The 17,078-nt window shown below is 41.5% G+C and overlaps 2 pseudogenes; both read right to left on the bottom strand.

The window, feature by feature from the left end:
* Nucleotides 1-7,497: 7,497 nt before the first annotated feature.
* Nucleotides 7,498-8,555, bottom strand: LOC112308571 (ADP/ATP translocase 2 pseudogene; annotated as a pseudogene).
* A 6,275-nt stretch (nucleotides 8,556-14,830) lies between these two features.
* Nucleotides 14,831-16,784, bottom strand: LOC112308765 (glycogenin-1 pseudogene; annotated as a pseudogene).
* Nucleotides 16,785-17,078: the final 294 nt, after the last annotated feature.

Here is a 17,078-nt window from a genome sequence, read left to right as displayed (position 1 = left end):
TCTCTGAAACTTGCCTTCTGCATACAGCCCTTTCTTCACCTCTGCTTCCAATTAGAAACCAAGTCCTTGTGATCGTATCTGTTCCTCCCTAACCCCATGGCGTCACACATTCATTTCTCGCCTTGTATCTCTGACTCGTGGTCTTCCTCACCTCCCGTGTAAGGCCCTTTAGTCCTTCCCCATGAATGCCCCTCTTTCTGCAGCGCTAATCTAACCTTGTCATTCTTGTTTCAAATTCTTTAATGAGTCCCTGGGATGTGCTAGATAAATGCCAAATGGTTTTAAGTGTCTAGTTTTATTCAGTTCTCAGCACATGGGTAGGAACTATTATGTTCATTTTAAAGATGAGGAAGTGGGCTCCTGCCTTTAAGTAACCTTCCCACTATCACAGAGCCAGAGAGGAATCTGGAAGGGTCAGGGGTCCAGCACGAGTCTAAACAAGAAGACAGGGCCACAATTATACAGGGGATTGTACATCATGCCAAGGGTGAACTTTTATCTCCCAAATGCAGGAGAACCAAATGGTTTTTAAACAAGAAAATGGTTTGATCTGATTTATGCTTTAGAAAAATTCTTTCAGTGTCTGTGTAGGCTGGAATGGAAGCGGGGATATTTGAAGATCAATGAAGAATCATGCACAGTCCTAGGCAGAAGATGGGAGAGCTGAAGCAATGGTATGGGGAATGCAGAAGAGAGGACTTAGGAGGTGACTTAGGGTGTGGGGTTAGATAGATGGATCCCCCATCAAATGTATGGGGTAAAGAGGGGAATGAGGGGGCTGGGAAAAAATTTTTTTGGCTTGGGTGACTCAGGTTGCTTCACAGTTTACCAAACCCGCTGTGCCCTCTCAGGCCTTTTCTTGTAGCCCGGACTGGTTCCTTCTGTCTGAAATTCTTCACTTGCCCATTGAAAGCACCTGCTTATTTAAGACCTGGGTTACATGTCCCATGTTCTGGGTAGCCTTTCCCAATGCTGTCCTCCGAGCTCAGATTACATTTTTAAGAACATAAATCTATGCAGCATTTAATTATGCTTAGTTGTATTTACTTGCCTCCTTCTTTACTTGATGGTGAGTTACTCCAAGCCATCTTCAGGGTCCAGTGGTGTAGTCTGCCCAGCTGTCATGCAGTGCTAGTGCTTTTCCGTGAAAACGGCCGTGGAAGCCTGATGTTCCTCTCGTTGAAGATAGCATTTCTATTGAGCCTAGATGATTTTCCCTACAACAATTCAAAATAAATTGGATTTCTACATCCATGGCTTATGTCTGCTAAAAGGAAAGAGGTGAATACAGGTTGCAATTGGGGCTGCCCTACCAGTCAATAGCTAACAACCAAATTTTAGGTACTGAGAAAACGGTAGTCAACTGTCATTAAGAAAGTACTAGTACCCTCACCGGTGTGGCTCGGTGAGTTGGAGAGTCGCCCCATACACAGCAAGGTCAACGTTCGATTCCGGTCAAGGGTCATGGCACATACCTAGATCACAGGGTCAGTCCTCAGTTGGGGCATGTACGGAAGGCAACCAGTCGATGTTTCGCAGATCAATGTTTCTCCCTCTCTCTCAAATTAGTAAGTGTATCCTCAGGTGAAGATTAGAAAAAAGAAAGTAATAATAATGGCTTGTGTTTCTGACAGGATGTTAGATTAGATATTAGTAGTGATACCCCTAATTGAAGGAACTACATTCATAGTTTTACAAAATAAAAATATTTATTTTAAAATGCTTTCCTGAATTGGCCCAAAAGGAATCTGGGAAGCCCCCATATAAACAGAAGCAGGAACTCTTGATCCTAACCTGCTTTTGCCTGTTTCTAGAAAGTAGATCCATTTTCAAAGCATGAAGAGTTATGTCCATTGAGGACAGAAAAAAGAACTTGCTAGCAGCAACTTTTCTTCCTGAAGATGCCAGGGCCCTTCAAAGTTGCCTAACAAATGCTGACTACATAAAAGTCTTTTTTGCCTAGAGTTTTTGTGGAATGCTGGAAACCTTGAGATTTTGTATTCAAAATCATGCCGTGTTAGGGCTCAGGAAGTAGGGTGTGTGGCCTGCCCACTGTGGGTTAGAGGCTGGGAGCTCAAAGGACTACATGCAAAGTGGAAGGTAGAAAAAAATCTGATCTGCCAATCAATTGGAGATGGAATTGAAACATACTTGCCTTCATCTTGGCACTGGGTGGAGGAAAAATGTTAAGATGGCCAAGAATCCACACATAACCACAAGTCACCTTCCATGTGGGGTCATGATCTGAATTCACACCACCTCTGTCATCCAAAACCTAAGCAGAGAGTTTAAACAGACCTAGGTTAGCAGTGTCCCCAGGAGGCTGGCAGAAGCAGATCATGATGGTCTTCGGACGAATTCACCTTCAACTCAAACTCAGAAAATTAGCACAGGCTCGACTCAAAGGAAAATGAAGAGCTCACAGTCAAAGATCACAAGCACACAAAGAAACAAGACATTATGAGTGCGAACCAGGAGAGACAACAAGCAGTAATGGGGACTTGAATTTTCAGCTGTAGAATATTAAAAAGTGTTTAGTCTGTAAAACTACTGGGAGTAGTGAAAATATGAGCCAGGAATAAGAGACTACTAAGTTTGTTAAGAGGTGAAAAGGATCAAATAACATTTTTGTAATTGAACAACATAAAGATTGAAATAATAAAGTGAATGGCATGGTGGAGACTGCTGAGTCCCGCCCACCCCCCTCCCCCCACACAGTCCCAAGGTCTAGTCTCCTTTTTTCCTTTTAGCAATAAAAACATAAGATAAAAACATGAATTTTATCTGGGCATGGAGTTGCCTAGTCAGTGAGTATTCTCTGCACTCCATCCCCCCACTTTTATTTAGATGTTTGGTTAGTTGTTAGCTAATAATACTGTAATGAAGACTTGTGAAAATAAAAGTTGTAACTTTAACTTATATGTATCTAACCTACAATTTACATGTTATCGCATTTCCCTGCCTTTCCTGGTGTAAGGTAGTCATCCTGAATCCCATGGTCATCATTCACTTGCTTTTCTTTCTAACTCTCATGTGCCTTTTCCCTTCCTCCCTCCCTCCTTCCCTGGATATGGATGGATGGGTGGGTGGATGGATAGGCAGGAAGAGAGAGAGAGAGAGAGAGAGAGAGAGAGAGAGAGAGAGAGAGAGAGAGAGAGAGAGGGAGAGGGAGAGAAAGGGAGGGAGAAGGGAAGGGAGAACGAAAAAGAAAGAAGGAAATAGAAAATACTTTTGAGTTTAGATTTTATTTTTACATTTTCAAAAGGTCACGTTATCTATAATATTTTGGATTACTTTCTTCTTAATAGTCTGATGCTAAGCTTCCTCCCTATTGCTTTTTGACTAGTGTGAAATGTTTCATTGCATTAAAAAGTCTGTTCTCCCTTGATGGGCATTTTTGTTATTTCCAGATACTTCTAGATTTTTCTAGAGAGAACAGTACCGGTATGAATATTCTTGGATGTGTGTTCTGTTTTACAAGCGCCAACGTTTTCTTTAGCTCTATACTCAAGAGTCAAGTTGCTGGATCGTAAAGCATGTGAATGTTTAACTTCACGAGGTAATACTAAACTGTTTTCCAAGTTGTGGCACCCAGTTTTCACTCTACATTTTCCTCGACATTTGGTATTTCAGACTTTTAATTTTTTCATTTGAAGAAGTTAAAAATGGCGATCTTGCCACAATGTGATCTTGCCATGACTTTCTCTAATGGTGAGCAGCCTATATGTTTATTGGCCAGATCTGTTTCCTAATTCATATTTTTTGCTCATTTCCTCATTAGGTTATTTATGTGGTATTATTTATTATTGTCATTTATATATTATTAATCCAAATTGTTCATGGGGGTGTGTACTAAAAATACCTTCCCTCAGTAACTTAACTTTTCACTTTTTTAAAGGTTATCTTTTACGAACAAAGTCATGGACATCAATTATTCATACATCAATATTTTATAATTCATGATTTTTGCATCTCCTTTAAAAGATAATACAAGATTTTAATCCTAAGATTTACAAATATTCATCCTGTATTTCATACTAAGAGTTTTAAAGGGGTTTTTTTTTGTGATATTCGAGTTCTAAATCCATTTAGAATTGATTTTTCTAAATGGTATAACTTAGAAATACAATTTCAACTTTTCCCATGTGATAACCATTTTTTTCAGCTCCATCTATTAAATAATCAGTTCCTCCTTTCTATACTGGTGAGGCATTCCACTTTCATCATGTAAAAAGGCTTCATACATGCATGGGATTTTAGGCTCTTAAGTTTTTCCCCATTAGTCAATATGTCTATCCCTGCCCCAACACCACATGGCCTTTATTATGGTTCCATAGTAAGTCCTGGCATCTGATGTCTTTAACAGGTGTCTTGGCTATTCTTGCACCTTTTGTCCTCTGTGTACATTTTAAAAACAGCTCTTACCATACAATCTGGACTTTAAAGTATACAATTACATGGTTTTTAGTATATTCACAGGTATTTACAATCAACACCACTCTAAATTTTACATTTTCACCACCTCAAAAACATGTATACATTTGAGCTATTATCCCTTTCCTGACTACCCACCCCAGCTCTAAGCAAATACTAATATACTTTGTATCTCTATAGATTCCCTATTCTGGACTTTCATTTGAATGGTATCACATAATGTGTCAGTTTTTATGATTAGCTTCTTTTACTTAGTATGTTTTGAAGGTTTATTTGTGTTTATCCAAGTAACAGGTATTAATACTTCATTCCTCTTTGTGGCTAGAAAATATTCCACTGTAGAAATCGCCCACATTTTGTTTATCCATTCATTTGCTGATGAGCATTTGTGTTTTTTCTACCTTTTGACTGCTGCGTGTAGTGCTGCTATACACATTTGTATAAGGATTTTATGTGGATATAAGTTTTCATGTCTCTTGTGCCTCCATCTAGGAGTGGACTGCTGGGCCACATGGTAAACTCTATGTGGAATCATTTGAGGAAACGCCAAACTGCCGAACCGTTTGCCAAATGGCTGCACCATTTTATATTCCCACTAGCAGTGTATGAGAATTCTGATTTCTCTACATCTTTTCCCCCCTAAGAGTTGTATACTTTTAACTCTTAGATTTAACTCAATGTTAGAGTTAAAATTATATGTTTTATGTCTTTGACCCATTTTGAGATGGTTTTCATTTCTGATGGGAGGTAATTATATGAGTCCAACATCATTTTTTGTGGGTGGCTATCCAGATGCCGCCACAGTACCTGTAAGCCCTAGATAGGTGGATTTATTTCTGGACTTCTGATTCTACCCCATTTATCGGTGTGTCTAGCCTTGTGCCAGTGCCTCCCTATCTTGCTTACCCTTGCTTTGTAGCAAGTTTTGAAATTGGGATGCATGAATTATTCTCCTTTGTTCTTCTTTTTCAGGAATGTTTGACTAGTCTAGGTCACTTGAATTCCATATCATTTATAGAATCAGCTGTTCAATTTCTGCAAAGAATTCAGCCAGGATTCTTTATAGAGATTGTGTTGAATCTGTAGATCAGTTTTGGGGGTCAGTGTATCACTGTAACAATATTATCTCTTCCAATTCATGAATGTAGGGTGTTTTCTCATTTATTTAGATCTTTGATTTCTTAAGTCAATGTTCTGTAGTTTTCAGAATACAAGATTTGTACTTCTTTTGTTAAATTTATTTTTAGGTATTTTTGATGCCATTCTAAACAGAAATGCTTTCTTAATTTTTTATTTGGATTGTCATTGCAAATGCATAAAAATGTAATTGATTTTTTTTTGGTATAGATCTTGTATCCTACAACCTTGCTAAGTTCATTTTTAGTTTTAGAAGTTTTTAAGCAGATTTCTTTGGATTTTTAATCTACCAGATCATATCTTCTGCAAATAGACATTGTTTTACTTCTTCCTTCCCAATCTGGATACCTTCTGTTTCTTTTTCTTGTCTAATTCCCCCAGCTAGAATCTCCAGTACAGTAAGAACCACCAGGGCCTGAGCATTCTCTGGACTCCACGCCCAATGCAGAGCCTCTGGTTCATGACTGGGTACTGGGGGAAGGAGCCCACACTTCTTTGGCCACACTCACCTGGGGCTTGGCCTCAGTAACAGACAGCTGAGGGCAGGATTAGAAATGCTGAAGTTCTACTCCTTTTTGGAAGAAAGCCCTCTAACTGGGAGCTGGGGGAAGAGGAGACCCTGTCATTTTGGACGTGGCAGTGTGGAGTGGAGTCTCCCTTGCTGACCTGGGAGGGGGTAGGGAGGGAGGAAGCAGGTCATGGTTCAAATAACACAGAGTCTCACTTATCGTATTGAATTTCCATGGTTTTTCTTGAACAGATGTTTCTTCATATGCTCTTTGCCTTTAGGACCACTTCCAAAGGTTTAACAATTAAAAAAAAAAATCTTTTTCAGCAGTTTCTTTGGGGGCTAAGTGGAGTTCCTCACAATGTCACATTTCAGAATAATCTTATCAAGTTCTTTGAAAATTCTGTCTTAATTTTTATTGGAATTGGCAATGACTCCAGAGATCAGTAGTTTATAAATTATGTTAGCATATGTCAGAATCACCTGCAAGGATGTTAAAAAGGAATTGCTGGGCCTCACCCTTGAGTCTCTGATGCACTGGGTCCTGACAGGGCCCAAGAACTTGCATTTTTAACAAACTCCAGGTGATGCTGTTGCCGCTGTTCCACAAACCATACTTTGAGAACCACTGCTGTAAACCAGTGTGAGAAGAATCACCATGTTTACAATATTTTGTCCTCCCATCAGGAACATAGTATATCTTTTCATTTATTTAGGTCTTCTTTAATATCTCAATGCAATATTATATTTCTTCTATAGAGGTCTAGCACATTTTTTGTGATATTATTACTAGATACCTGATGTTTTTATTATTTTAATGTGATCTCTTAAATTGTATTTTTAGTTGCATATACAAATTCATTGACTTTTTTATCTTTCATTTTTTCAATTATATTTTATTGATTATGCTGTCACAGTTATCCCATTTTTTCCCCTTTATTCCCCCTCTGCTCTGCATCCCCCAACCTTCCAGCTTTCCCCCACCTTAAGGTTCATGTCCATGTGTTGTACATATATGTTCTTTGACTTCTCTGTTCCTATACTATTCTTAACCTCTCCCTGCCTATTTTATGCATACCAATTATGCTTCTTATTCCCTGTACCTTTCCCCCATTCTTCCCCTCCCCATCCCCACTGAAAACCCTTCATGTGATGTCCATTTCTCTGAATTTTGATATATTAATCTAAACTCCCCTTTTTTTCCTCTAATAATTGGCCTATAATTTGTTTGAGGTTTTCTATTTAAGCGGCCATATAATTTGCAAATAATGGATGTTTTATTTCCTTCTTTCTTTTTTTAATATTTCAGATTATTTTTATTTCTTCAAATTTGTTGTTTATCAGGCATGACTGAAATAATAAATATAATTGAGTCCGACCATCACCATGGAAATGGCTTTAAGAGAAACCTGGTCAGATGATATTATTGCTTCCCATTTTCAACCAGTAAATAGTCGCCATCGATGAATAGACAGCCAACAACAGTCTGTCAAGAATGCTCAAGACACGTTACATAATACAACACGCCTGTTCACAGTGTTGGTGGGAGGAAGACTACGAGATAATTTATGTGAACTTCTTGATTCCGTCATACAAGACAAGCACCAAAGCATCACCCATGCCTCTGAGAACACTAGACTGTGCACCCTTGAAAAAAGCTCTGGCTCCTTCATCACGAGCAATTTCCCTCCAGCAGTCGAGCGTGCCCGTGTACATGATATCAGTTCCTTTGTGCCCTGCCTGCAGCATTATGCGGCGACGAACAGTGTCAAACGGGTAAGAAGTCAACCCAGCCACTGCTGTGATGGACTGTGCAATCGTCCAGCTGATGAAGATGTGAGTACTCTCGGGGTCTGGGAGCATTCCCTGTGCAGTGTCATAGATCCCGAAGTAGACAGCAGGTAGATGATGATACCCTGCACGGACACATTAAAGCCTCGGCGCAGGCCCTTGGTCCCATCAGATCTGTAGATCTTAATCAGGCAGTCACCGAGGCCTTTGAATTCCCTTTCAGCTCCAGCTTTGCCCACATCAGCTGCTACACGGGTACAGGCAAAATCAAGAGGATACACAAAACACAAAGAGGTGGCCCCAGCAGCACCACCTGACGCCAGATTCCCTGCAAAGTAGTGCCAAAACTGGGTTCTCTTGTCCACGCCACTCAGGAAGATCTGCTTGTATTTATCTCTGAAGGCAAAGTTGAGAGCCTGGGTGGGGAAGTATCTGATGACATTGGCCGGGTTGCCATGCCAGAAGGACAGGACTCCCTGCTCCTTGGGGACACGAACCATGCCGTCTGTAATGCCCTTGTATTGCTTATCTGCGGTGATTTGCTTGCTGGCATGCTGCACCTGCAGCAGCAGCTTGACCTGCTCCATGGGCACGACTGCTGTCTTGGAGATGGCCACGCCACTCCACCTGCCAGGAAGTCCTTGGCAAAGGACACAGCAGCATCTGTCATGTTGAAACGAAAGAAGGAGCGGGAGAACACAGGACTAGGTTAGTTACTGGCTGGGACTTTGGGGTTCTAGGTCCTTTCTTTCTTAAGTCTCAATTTTGTTTTTATTAACTTGCACTGGCTATGATCTCCAGTACTACAGTAAATAAGCATGTTTGGCTTAATCCTTAATTTAAAAAAAGTTCTCATCTGAAGATATGTTTTGTTGATTTTAGAGAGAGAGGGAGAAAGAAAGAGAGAGAGACATCAATGTGAGAGAGAAGCATCGATCTGTTGCCTCCCATATGCACCCTGACTGGGAATCTAACCTGCAACATTTTGGTTTATGGGATGACAGTTCAACCAACTGAGACACCCAGCCAGGGCAATCATTACTTTAATGAGACTATGACTAACATTCCCCCATTTAGATGATGTTTGCTGTGTTTTGTTTTGTTTTAGTAGATATTTTTTAACCAAGTGAGGAAATTACCTTTTATCTTAAATTACTGAGTTTCTTTTTTAATGAATGGGGTTGAAATTTATCAAATGATTTGTTTGCATCTATTATGATCAATATATGACATTTCTTATTTAATCTGTTAATGTGGTAGGTTATACTTTATGAATTTTTCCATAAAGTATAACATTCAATATCCTTTAGGCAATTTTTTAATTACTGGGATAAACACAGCTTGGTTATGTTTAAAATTTTCATATCTATAATCCTGACTGATATGGGCCTATAATTTTCTGTTCTTATAAGACTTTTTAAAGAAATCAGGTTACATTTGCTTTCCAGAATGAGTTGGTGAGCTTTTCCTTGAAAGCTTTTAGAACTTTGGATGTAAAACTATTTTGGCCTGATACTTTCTTTGTGAGAAGGTTTTTAATCACCTCATTAATTTCTTTATAGCATGATTCATATACTTAAAAAATTGTTTTTGCATTAGTTTTCAGAAGTTAATTTTCCCATATCATCTAAATTGTTAAATCTATTGGCGTATAATTATTAATAGTATTCTTTTCTTTTCAATGTCTGATTAATTTCTCCCTTTCATTAATGATGTTATTTCCACCTTCTCTTTTTTTTTCCTTGATCTATCTTGCCAGGCAGCAGCACAGTCCTCTCTCTGAGCCCTGCCCCACGCAGAGCCACAAAGCAATGAAATGGGTTGCCCTACCCTTGTGATTAGCTAAGGCTCCATCCCACATAATTTATAGGTGCCTTTCCTACAATAGGCCGTGCTACTAAGATAGGGAGTCAAAGCAGCTTTACCTAATACACAGAAACAAACACAGGGAGGCTGCCAGATGGAGGAGACAAAGAAATATGGCCCATACTAAAGAATAGAACAAAACTCCAGAAAAAGAACTAAATGAAATGGAGATAAGCAACTTATCAGATGCAGAGTTCAAAACACTGGTTATCAGGATGCTCAAAGAACTCATTGGGTACTTCAACATCATAAAAAAGACACAGGCAGACATGAAGGTTGCATTAAGTGAATTAAAGAAAAATCTACAGGGAACCAACAGTGGAAGGGATGAAACTGAGAATCAAATAAACGATTTGGAACATAAGGAAGAAAAAAGAATTCAAAAAAATGAGGATAAAATAAGGAGCCTCTGGGACATCTCCAAATGTACCAACGTCGGAATCATAGGGTTACCAGAAGGAGAAGAGGAAGAGCAGAAAATTGAAAACTTATTTGAAAAAATAATAAAAGAAAACTTCCCTAATTTGGTGAAGGAAATAGACATATGAGTCCAGGAAACAGAGTCCCAAACAAGTTGGACCCAAAGAGGACAACACCAAGACACACCATAATTAAAATGCCAAAGGTTAAAGACAAAGAGAGAATCTTAAAAGCAGCAAGAGAAAAGCAGACAGTTACCTACAAAGGAGTTCCCATATGACTGTCAGCTGATTTCCCAAAATAAACTTTGCAGTCAAGACTGCCAAGAAGTATTCAAAGTGATGAAAAGCAAGGACCTACAACCTAGATTACTCTATCCAGCAAAGCTATCATTTAGAATGGAAGGGCAGATAAAGTGCTTTCCAGACAAGGCAAAGCTAAAGGAGTTCATCATCGCCAACCCATTATTATATGAAATGTTAAGGGAAACTATATAAGAAAAAGATCAAAACTGTGAACATTAAAATGGCAGCAAAATCAACAACTGAACCTAAAACAAACTAAGCAAACAAGCAAAACAGGAACAGAATCATAGATATGGAGATCCTTTGGAGGGTTATGAACTGGGAGGGGGAGGGGGGAGAATGGGGGGAAAAGTACAGGGATTAAGAAGTGCAAATTGATAGGTACAAAACAGACAGGGAGGTTAATAATAGTATAGGAAATGGAGATGCCAAAGAACTTATATGCAAGACCATTGGACATGAACTAAGGGGGACAATTGCTGGAGGGAATGGGGTTACTGGGCTGAGAGGGAAAAGGGGGAAAATTTGTGACAACTGTAATAACATAATCGATAAAATATATTTTAAAATAAATAAATAAATAAAAGAAAGAAAATGTGAAAAAATTTCATAGGTATTTTAACAAGAGACTATCAATATAGGAAAAGAATTTTGATGTTATTGGTATTCAGAAATGGTAGTTTAATTAAAGCCACAGTGAAATAACATTTTCATACTCAACAGGCTTGGCAATTTTAAAAAGATGGACAAAACCAAATGTTGGCAAGGATGTGGAACTCAGAATGCTCATCTGCCATTGTTGGGAGTGTAAACTGATATAAATAGTTTGGGGAAAGAGTTTCTGTAACTTTAAGTATTCTGATCCATATGTTTGAGTGTGACTCTACCTTGTGAGCCAGTGATCCTGCTCTACGTGTGCATCCCGGAGAAGCTCTGCTGTGAGCGCCAGGGGAAAGAGATAAGAATGTCCATGTCGCTTATAATAACAAGATGCAGAGACATGTGGAGGTCCGCCAGCAGCAGAAAGGGTGTGTAATTATTCACCGATAGACATGTATAGCTATAACTATACATAATTTATTGTGTATCTATGTTTAATAATGGAACATTATAAAGAATTGAAAATGAAAGAAATACCCCCACACATATCAAAATGGTTGAACTTCAGAAGTGTAACACTGAGTGTGTGACGCAGGCACAGGTAGCTGTGGAGGCTATGAATCCACATATATGAAGTTCAAAACCAGGCAAAACTAAAACAAAAAAACACATGTTGTAGGAATACATTAAAAAGTGGTAGAGCTCAGCTGGGGTGGGGCGGGGTGGAGGGATGGGGAGAAAAGGCATACAACTGTAATTGAATAACAATAAAGATTAAAAAAAAAGAATGTCTCAAAAAAAAAGTGGTAGAACTCTTATAAAAACCAAAAGAATGATCAGTCCCAAACACAGGATATTGGTTTTGTCTGCGCAGAGGGAAAGGAAGACCGGCTCAGAGAAGGGCATGCCAGAGCTGGGTCCTAACATCTTGTTACTCGTCAGTTTCCTAAGCTGGATCGGTACATTGGTGTCTGCCTTCTTTAAACTGTACGTTATCTTTTATATACTCTTGCTTATCTGAAATACTTCACAATGCATTTTTAAAATGTGTTTTTCAATTGCAGTTGACATACACTATCACATTGGTTTCAGGTGTACAGCATAGTGATCCCACATTTATACACCTGGGAAGTCATCATGCTGAGAAGTCTAGGACACATCTGACACGGTCACAACACATTTTTAAAGGGTACTAGAGAACGATAACAAAAAGGCAGTAGGGAAATAGCGATTCTACCTGTACTAGAAAGGACAGTACGCTGACATGCCTTCATTCAGGGAGTCACAAAAGTAACACGTGCACTGGCCTTCCACCCTCTGGCTGGGGTACAGCTTTCCAACCCTGGAAAAGCAGTCAAGCTGTGGCTAGCCTATGGCAGCCTGGGTGTAAAAAAGATGAGCGGATCAATCATTTATTCTTTCTCAGGACTAGGAACTGGGAAATACTGAGACCATGAAGTAGGTAGCAGTGGAAACCAGTGCTGAAAGGAAACCCAGGAAGGGAGAGCCCCTGAGTCAGGAGGACTCTGTTGTGTGAGCTCTGTGTGCAAGTCCAAGTTGGAGGGAGCAGAAGATGCCGGGGGAAGAGGGGTATCTGGAGAGAAAGCCAATGGTGCAGGAGGACAAACTGAAGACCTAGGGGCCTGGAGGTACAGAGTGAAGTTCCTGTAAGGCTTCCTTCCGAAGGCGCGCAAGCTGCCGGCCCCTGAGTAACTGGGCAGGTCCAGCCTCTGCGCCCTGCTCCCACGGTGGCTCCTGCTCCGAAGCTTCCGTCTCACTGGAGCTGTGCAAGGACAAGCACACCACCTGCCCCCAGCCAACAGGGCGAGTTCTCTCTTCCTTACACTCTAAGCCCGACTAACACACGGATTAGTTGGTTTTTTTTCAACATATCAAAACTACCTGGAGGCTTCTGGCCTGGCCAAGACTCAGGACACCCGCTGGAAGCTCCAGACAACAGCACGTGGAGCTCCCCGCGGACTCCTAACAGCAAGCGAGGGTCGGCCAGCCGCGGAGAGAGGAGGAAACCTGGAGACATGGACTACGCTTTATGAAAGCTCAAAGAAGTGTCCGCCAAAACGCGTACATTTTACTGACATAAAAAGTTAATTTTTAGACGATAGCACACAAGAGAAGACACAGAATCGGATGAAGAGTCAGAAGACCTGGCTTCCACCAGGCTTAGCCACTTTCGGTGGCTTGAGGTCGGTTGCTTGATTGACCTCAAAAACAAACACAAAAAACCATTCCCCAAATTGCTTGGGAGCAAGCAAGCAAAGCGAGTCCATTTCTGCGCACTTTCTCTTCATGCCGTTGAAGAGGCTGATTCAGGAACCGCCGGGAGGGTCACGCTGGGTGCAGGGGTCTGCGTGGTGGCTGGGCCGAGTGGCAGAGCTGCAGGCTTCTCCAGGTGGCCTCTGTGGGCTTCTGAAATCCTTTCTGACCGGAGGTAGTGAGGAGGGAGGTTCTTTCCACACCCAGCTCAGTAGCCATTCATAACTTCTCCTCTGATGCTGAGGGTCTGGGCTGTTTATCTATTCTCACTGCCAGGCAGGGGCTTGTCCTGACCGGCAGATTCCAGGAGCCCAGACTCAGCCTGCCGGGAGCAGCACTTACATGCAACCTTGAATCCTGTGTCTCCCTTCCCTCACACATAAGGTAGGGCTAAGAAGATATCTGCCGCGTAGTGTTTCGGTGAGGATTTGACCAGAAAATGTATCCAAAATGCTCAGCAGGGTCTCTGACCCTTGTTGGGTAACCAACCAGTACCTGAGGTCAATTAAGTCACTGCCTCAAACGCAGCTTGCATTCATCTTATTGACCACGTGGGGGAGCCCTACAGCTGGAAAACTCACGAGTTCCCAGAAAAGGGCAGTAGAGAATTGAGTGTCTGCCTCTTGCACAGAGAGGGAGAGTTACCGGTCTAGTTTCACTCCCTCATTTTTGCCTTTGGAGAAACAGAGGCTCAAAGAGGAGAAATGATTTGCACATGGCCATACAAGTAACTGGTAATCTAAAGACTAGAGTCTTTTTATTTCATTAATGAGACACTTGATAAACCAAAATCAATTTTTTGGGGCAATAAATCTTTATTTTTCATACATGGTGCCACTGCAGGTACCATCAAGTAACACTGCTGTTTTCAGATGTACAGAACTGAGCAAAAGCACGTCAGCACGCTGCCTCACTGTACATGGAAAAGTGGTGAACATCTTCAGATACTAAGACTAGGGAAGAAATGGGTTAATGTCATTTGTTGACGTGTTTATGAATCACTCAGCAATGGTATTACAGGCTGTCTTCACCTCAAAGCAGAATTACAATCACTCTGCAGCCCCTGGACAATTCTCAAATGCAGGGCTAGTGAAGGTACAGCAAGCAAGCATGAGACAGATACTGTGTCTCATTTGAAGGGAGATTGATTTGGCGCCTGGCTCAACACATTTTAAGAGCTAACATAGCCATCTCAATAGTTTAAGATTGAGTTCCCCTCACTGCATAAGTTGGCAATTGGCTTAACTGACAATTTCTGAAACATTAGTTGAATAAACCTAGGGTTAAAAATAAAAACAGAATACTGTCCATTTAACAACAAAGCTACTTCATAACTTCTGTCCAGTTCTCATCTGTTGTCCTACAAAAATCCCTTACATGATTAATTTTAGTAAAACCCTCTAGCAACTGTAACAGACTTAGCTCTAGATACTACGTATCAGAAAAATGTGCCTGTGAAGTGTGTGTGTGTGTCCACAAAAAAATGGCAGTGTTGCTACTGGAGGTAAGTGTCAAGTTTCCTTTTGATGTTGTCAAAGAAATCTGCTCCTATGTAATCAGCCTGGCCTTGTTCCCACCTCTCCTTCCGTTTTTCTGAGGATACAAAAGGCTGTGCCGTAGCAGGGATCTCCCCAAAGGACAGATGTGATATGGCTCCTGAGACATCTTCCACGTTTAGGTATTACTGGGTGTCTTTGACAGGGCCAAACTGTTGGAGCAGAGGTAGCACGCTGGTGGTGAAGATGTCCCACCACAGGCTGAGGAACTCTGGGTGAGTCATGGTGGGATCATGGGACTCACTTTTGACACTTTTTGTTTTAGCATCCCAAGTGTAATTCCACGGTTTGATTTGTCCCAGGAAATGCACAACCTTGGCATTTGCACCAAACACTTTAAATGCTGGAGGTAGGACTATATGGAAATGCTGCTTAGGCTATACATAAATGGCAGGTGTTTTCTGATATCTGTTGTTGCCCAACTGCTAAAAAACATGTTCAGTAAACCCTGGTCCCCACCATCAAAACTACCTTGCTCAGAAGCCATGTGCAGCAGCTGAGTGTATGTTGCCACTGAAGGCTGATAAACAAAGACTCTGGAATTGAAGCAGTCAGGCCACCCTGGGTCTGGTGCCGCTCACAATTCTTCTCTCTCAAAAAGATCATCAATATTTGCTAGGACCAGAGTATCTGCGTCCATGAACACACATTTTGAATACTGTGTAAGTGACCAGCAGTGGAATTTAGTAAACGTAACACCCAACTGAGGCCTCTTCATTAAGGTTAGATGAGCAGGAATCACCACTGTCCCAAATGTCTACCATGATGACTTCATCAAAGACTGTCTCTAAAACTTTTCTCGTGGAGTCTGAGACCTGCAGGGCGGTGAACACGGCCAGCTTCCAGGTGGTCCTGTGCTGTTTCAGAGACGAGCCTAGGACCAGGGTTCCTTTGGCATAGGAATCGTTTGTGGTCAGTGTCACAGAGGCCTGATCTGCCCTGGTGCTGCCAGGAGGTGGCCGCTGCAGCCGCAGGCTGTTGACTGGGAGAAGCCGGGCACCCGGAGCAAGCACAGCCGGCTAGTAGGTGTGGCGGGACCCAAAATCAATTTTAGTTCCAAGGGACCAGGTCTTCAGCATGGCTAAACTTACTGCTCTTCATGGTGTGTCTGCATAGACTTTAAAATAATCCCACCCTTCTCAAGTTCTTGGCTAAGTTTGTGCGGTACTTTTTAAAAATTTTATTGAGGTCTATGTTTAAATAGCATTAGGTTAACAGATAGGGTTTAATTTATATGATGCTCTAATATAGACATAGCTTTTATAAAACACAGGCAATCGGCATCACTTTCAAGAAACTTACTTACATACAGGGGTAAGGACACCCACACGCACACACTCCCTTGATCTCATTACATTTCAAAGTGTTAAGTATCCCCTATAAGCTGATAATTCTCAAATTTATATTTCCAACCTAGATCTTTCCCCTGGATTTTGGGCTCATTAATCTAACTTCTTACCCAACATTTCCACTTGGAAGCCTGTGAGACATCCCAGTTCTTGTCGTTTAAAACTGAGCTCCTTATCTTCTTCTGTATTTGTTCCTTCACCACACTTTCTTATTTCAGGTCATGGCAACTCCATGCTTCCATTTGCTCAGCCAAAACTTTGAGTTCTCTTTAGACCCTCTTTCTCTCGTTCTCCACACAATTCACCAACAAACATGTTGGCCCTATCTTCAACACAAACCCAGAATCCAATCCCTCTTACCCACTCCAGAGCCCCCCGGGCTCAGAGCCACCACCTCCTCATCTCTGGTTAGGGCCCTGCCTTCCCCGCTGAGCTCTCCATGTCTGCTGTCTGTAGCTTTGCTCTGCAGAGTGGCAGAGGCGCTTTTCAAACTCTCAGTAGTGTCGGTCAGTCCTTGTCTCCAAAACCCCCCATAGTGTTCCATCTCACTCAAGTCCTTCTAACCACCCTTCCCAATAGTGTCTCCAAACATCTCTGACCTCATCTGCTGCCTTCTGCCTGCCCGGCATCTCAGCTTTGGCCACCCTGACCTCCTTGCTGTTCATTGAACATTCCAAGAAGGCTTCCACCTGAGCACCTGTCCCACCTACCTGCTACATTCCGATCCCAAATACCTGCAGAGCCCCCTCCCTCACTTCCTTCCACATGCCACCTTTCCCCTTGCCACTCTTGAAGATTGCAAGGAAACACAGAAGTTCTATGGCTAGGTGATCCTTCC

Source organism: Desmodus rotundus, chromosome 9 (genome assembly GCF_022682495.2).
Source record: "Desmodus rotundus isolate HL8 chromosome 9, HLdesRot8A.1, whole genome shotgun sequence".
NCBI classification, from domain to species: Eukaryota; Metazoa; Chordata; class Mammalia; order Chiroptera; family Phyllostomidae; genus Desmodus; species Desmodus rotundus.
This window is presented reverse-complemented; position numbering and strand designations above follow the sequence as displayed.